Consider the following 6,000-nt stretch of genomic DNA (forward strand, 5'->3'; position numbering starts at 1 on the left):
ATCCCGAATCTTGGACCGAGGGGCCTGGGTTCAATTCACAGCTTGTGCAGATGTGTGTAATAACAACTTTTAGCAGGTTCATTAGGAAAACCAAAGGAAGTCAGGAACAGAGAGAAAACAATAGAAAATGCATGCAATGTGGTGGGGCTCTCAATGCTCAGATGATTTGACTCTTTACCAAGCGTTTCAGGGTCCCAGTCCAGACTGTTGCACTCCTCTTAGTGCACAGCCAGATACCACGATAGTGGGGCAAATTTGTAGGATACAGAGGTGCTTTTCTGGAAGGCGCTCGGTTTTTGTGGTGAAAACAGTTGAGAAGGAGTCGGGTTTTGTATGGAGCTACCTGTCCCCCTCCTGTTGCAGCCTCTTATTATTGCTCTGACTCTACCTCGTACATGGAGAAAGTAAGGACTGCAGATGCTGGAGATCAGAGCTGAAAAATGTGTTGCTGGAAAAGCGCAGCAGGTCAGGCAGCATTCTCTACCTCGTACATGTTTGGTAGAGATCAGTGACACTTCGTAAGCCCACAATACAAGATCCATCACTCTGTTTAAGACAGTAAAAATCTCTTGTAGCACAATAGTCAGAGAACAATACAGTGCAGAACAGGCCCTTCGATCCTTGATGTTGTGCCAACCTGTGAACTATTCTCAGCTCGTCCCCCTACACTATCTTGAAATCACCCATGTGCTTATCTAAAGGATTGTTTAAATCTCATTAATGTGGCTGAGTTAACTACATTAGTAGGTAGTGGATTCCATGCCCTAACCACTCTGAGTAAAGAACCTGCCTCTAACATCTGTCTTAAATCTATCACCTCTCAATTTGTAGATATGCCCCCTCATACACACTAATGTCACAATCCTAGGAAAAAGACTTTCACTGTCTACCCTATCTAAGCCACTGATCATCTTGTATGTCTCTATCAAATCCTCTCTTAGCCTTCTTGCCAATGAGAACACGTTCAAGTCTCTCAACCTTTCCTCATAAGACCTTCCCTCCAGACCACACAACATCCTGGTAAATATCCTCTGTGCCTTTTCCCATGCTTCCATATCCTTCCAGAAACATAGGCACCAGAACTGCACACAATATTCCAAATATGGCCACACCAGTGTTTTGTATAGTTGCAGCATGATATTGCAGCTCCAGAACTGAATCCATCTACAATTGAAACCTAACACACTGTATGCAGCCTTAACAGTACTGTACAGCTGAGTGGCAACTTTCAGGCATCTATGTACATGGCCTCCAACATCCTTCTGCACATCTACACTACCAAGAATCTTTCCATTGACCCAGTACTTTGCCTTCCTGTTATTTTCAGAAAGTGCATCACCTTACATTTAGCTGCATTGAACTCCATTTGCCACCATTCAGCCCAATTCTGCAGTTTATCCAAGTCCCCCTGCAACCTGTAACATTCTTCCACACTGTCCACTACTCCACTGACTTATGTGTTGTCTGCAAATTTACTAATCCATCCACCTATGCCTGTGTCTAAGACTTTTATAAAAATGACAAACAGCAGTGATCCCAAAACAGATCCTTGTGGCACATCACTAATAACCGCACTGGAGGCTGATTATTTTCCATCATCCACCACTCACTGCCTTCTTTCAGAAAGCCAGTTTCTAATCCAAACTGCTAAATCACACTCAATTCCATGACGCTGCAATTTCTCTAACAGCCTACCATGTGGAAACTTATTAAAGGCTTTACTGAAGTCCGTGTATACCACGTCAACTGCCCTACCCTCATCTATATGCTTGGTCACCATCTCAAAAAACTCAATGAGATTTGTGAGACACGACCTGCCCTTGACGAAACCATATTGACGATCTGAAATCATATTGTTGTTTGCCAGATGATTACAAATAGTGTCTCTTATAATCCTTTCCAAAACCTTTCCTACAACAGAAGTAAGGGTCACTGGTATATAATTACCTGGGTCATCTCTACTGCCCTTCTTGATCAAGGGCATAACATTTGCAATCATCCAGTCCTCTGGTACTGAACTTGTAGGCAATGACAGCTCAATATCAAAGCCAAAGTCTTTGCTATCTTCTCCCTAGCTTCCCAGACAATCTACGGATAAATCCCATCTAGCCCAGGGGACTTGTCTACATTCAATCCTTCAAGAATTGATAACACCTGTTCGAAACTAACCTCTATCCTTTCTAGTCTAACATCTTCTACCTCATTATTATCTACAATATTCTAATTTTCCTGAGTGAAAACCAATGAGAAATATTCGTTTCGCACCTCTCTGATTTCCAGTGTCCACTCTCAACTTCCCACTTCTGTCTTTAATTGGCCCAATTCCTACCCTATCCTTTATTCCTCACATACCTATAGAAAGCTTAAGGGTTCTCCTTTATTCTATTTGCTAAAGACTGCTCGTGTCCTCTCTTTGTTCTGTAAGTCTCCATCGCTTCATCGGAACCATTTGCCTCATCAAACCATAAGCCTCCTACTTCTTCTTAATAAGAGATGCAATTTCTGTGGTAAACCACGGTTCCCTTACCTTATCACTTCCTCCCTGCCTGACAGGGACATACCTATCAAGGACACGCGATATCTGTTCCTTAAACCAGCTCCACATTTCCATTGTCTGCATCCACTGCATTTCGGTACTCCATCCTATGCATCCTAATTCTTGCTGAATTGCATTATAATTGCCACTGCCCCATTGATAAGTCTTCATCTGTGGCATGTACCTATCCCATTTCATCGCCAAACTAAACATAACTGAATTATGATCACTCTCTCCAAAGTGCTCACCTACAACTAAATCAAACACCTAGTACGGTTCATGACCAAGCACCAGATCCAATGTGGCCTCCCCTCCTGTCGGCCCTTTGACATACTGTGTCAGGAAACCTTCCTGTACACATTGGACAAAAACTGATCCATCCAAAGTACTATTTCCAGTCAATGTTGGAGAAGTTAAAGTCCCCCATAATGACCACCATGTTACTTTCACTCCTACCCAGAGTAATTTTGCTAATCATCTCTTCCCCCTCCCTGGAACTCTGTGGTGGCCTATAAAAAATCCAAGCAGTGTGACCTCCCCTCTCCTGTTTCTAACCTCAGCCCACACTTCTTCAGTAGACAAGTCCTCATCAAATGTTCTCTCAGCCACCGTTATACTATCCTTGACTAACATGACATGCATGGGCCCATTGCGTTGCTTCAAATTCCATGAGGCAGCCATACTGTCTATGACAGACAGACTCAGTCTGGAACCTCCTCTATCCTTAAGACCTTATGCACTGCCTACGCTCCTCCATTTCCCCTTTGCACGTTCATTTTTCAACCCACCCCACCTGCATCAGTCCACATTTGGAGCTGTCAAGAGCAGAAGTCTGTGGAATACCCTCCCTAACCTTCTCTCTCCTCCGTTAAGATGTATTTTAAAATCATTCTTCTTAATCAATGTTTTGATCATCCATGAAGCACCTTAGGAGATTTGCCATTGTGAAAGATCCCATACAAAGCAAGTAGTTGTTTTTGCTCTACATTAGGAGAAACAGGAATGATGCTTTCAAAATTCTAACAAGAAAGTCACTGATAGGCGCAGTGTGTAGGCCAAATAATAACATCACATTGGGATGGACAATAAACAAAGAAATAACTAATGCCTGTAAAAATGCCATGTCTATTACCATGGGTGATTTTAATCTACATGTAGATTGGTCGAACCAGCTCAGTCAGGGTAGCCTTGAGGAATTCATTAAGTGTATCTATGATAGTTTTTTTGAACAGTATGAAATGTAACCGACAAGGAGCAAGCTATCCAAGATCTGGCCCCTGTGCAATGAGACAGGAATAATTAATGACCTCAGAGTTAGGGATCCTCTTGCAAGAAGTGATCAGTGTATGGTTGAAGTTAGAGTACATATGGAAAGTGTGAAGATAAAATTTAATATCGTGGTCCTGTGTTTGAACACGGGGAACTAAAATAGAATGAGGGAGAACCTGGATAAAGTAGACTGAAAACAAAGATTTTATGGTGGGACAGTTGATGAGCAGTGAAAGATTTTCAAAGACATTTTAGGAAGTGCTCAGCAAAGGCATATTTCAATGCAAAGGAAGGACTGGAAGAAAAGGCGGTGGACAAAAGATAGGGAATTCTACACCTGTTAGTTTATTCTCTGTAGTTGGAAAGATGCGTGGGTCTATTATCAGGGAAGAAATAGCAGGGAATCTCGATAGAAATTGTCCCATTGGGCAGACAGAGCATCGATTCATGAAGGGCAGGTCATGCTTGACATATCGTTTGGAATTCTAAGAAGACATTTCAAGCAAGGTGGACAATGGGGACCCAGTGGATGCAGTGTACCTTGATTTCCAAAAGGCCTTCAACAAGGTACCACGCAAGTGGCTGTTGCATTATATAAGGGTGCATGGGATACAGTATTAGCATGGATAGAAGATTGGTTGACTAACAGGAAGCAAAGAGTGTGGATAAATAAGCCTTATTCTGGCTGGCAATCAGTAACTAGTAGTGTGCCTCTAGGATCAGTGTTGGGACTGCAATTATTTAGAATTGATACAGATGATTTGGAGTTGGCGACCACATGTAGGGTGTCAACGTTTGCATATGAGACTAAGATGAGTAGCAGGACAAAGTGTGCAGAGGACTGGGAAACTTTGCAGAGGAACATAGATACATTGAGTTAGTGGGCAATGGTTTGGCAAGTGGAATATTATTTTCATAAATGTAAAGTCATACTCTTTGGTTGGAGTAACATTAATAAAAAGATGATTACTTGAATTTAAAAAAAAGTTACATTATTTGCTATGCAGAGGCACCTGAATATCCTTCTGCAGGAGGGTAGGTCACCAGGTGTAACAATCAATTCAGAAGGCAAATGGAATTTTGTCCTTAATTGCTGAAGGGATTGTGTTTAAAAGCAGAGGTTATGTTCTAGCTATAGTGGGTGCTGGTGATGGCCACACCTGGAGTACTGCATGCAGTTTTTACCTCCTTACATGCTCAAGGATGTACTGGCACTAGAGGGGGTGCAGAGGAGATTAACTATGTTGATTCTGGAGGTGAGGGGTTTGGCTTAACAGAGACTGAGTAGATTGGGATTATATTCATTGGAATTCAGAAGAATGGGAAATATATAAAATAATGAATGGAATTAATAAAATAGAAGTAGAGAGGATGTTTCCACTGGCAGATGAAGCCAGGACAAGAGGGCATCACCACAAGATTAAAGGCAGCAAACTTAGGAGTGAATTGAGAAGGAACTTCTTGACCTCTATGGAATGCATTGCCCAGGGAAGTAGTTGATGCTACTTCAATGAACGTTTTTAAAGCTGAGTTAGTTTTTTTTTAAAAAAAGAAATAACTAATTAAGGAATACGGTGAGAACGTGGGTAAATGGTTCTGCATCCACAAAATGATCAGCTATGATCTTATCGAATGGTAGAGCAGGCTCGAAGGGCAGGACGGCCTTCTCCTTTTCCTCGATCTTTTGTTCTTATGTTATGCATTCCTCCCTCACTCGTGACGTGGAGGTGCTGGTGTTGGATTAAGATGGACAAAATTAAAATTCACAGAACACCAGGTAATAGTCCAACAGGTTTATTTGGAAGCACTATGTTGCTGGTCCTTCATCAGGTAGTTGTGTGATTTTTAACTTTGTCCCTCACTCTTGTAACTGATAAACAGCAACAAAAGTCACGAAGCAGTGCGCAAGCTCCAGCCAACAGTTGGTTTGTGGACAATGAAGAAGGTTATCTCAGAGTACAGTGGGATATTGATCAGATGGGCCAATGGGCTGAGGACAGGCAGATAGGATTTAATATAGATAGATGAGGTTAGGATATCTGGTTGTCATCGACAGGTTGGACCGAAGAATCAATCACTGATGTCAGCGGCGGACCAATGGAAAGGCAGGGGCGGAGCTGGAGGACCTTGTGGGGCAGTTGGTCCTCCGGCCAATCAGTGAATGAGGGCGGGACTAGACTATATCACGTGATCAT

This window comes from Chiloscyllium punctatum, chromosome 33 (genome assembly GCF_047496795.1).
Source record: "Chiloscyllium punctatum isolate Juve2018m chromosome 33, sChiPun1.3, whole genome shotgun sequence".
In the NCBI taxonomy this organism is placed as follows: domain Eukaryota; kingdom Metazoa; phylum Chordata; class Chondrichthyes; order Orectolobiformes; family Hemiscylliidae; genus Chiloscyllium; species Chiloscyllium punctatum.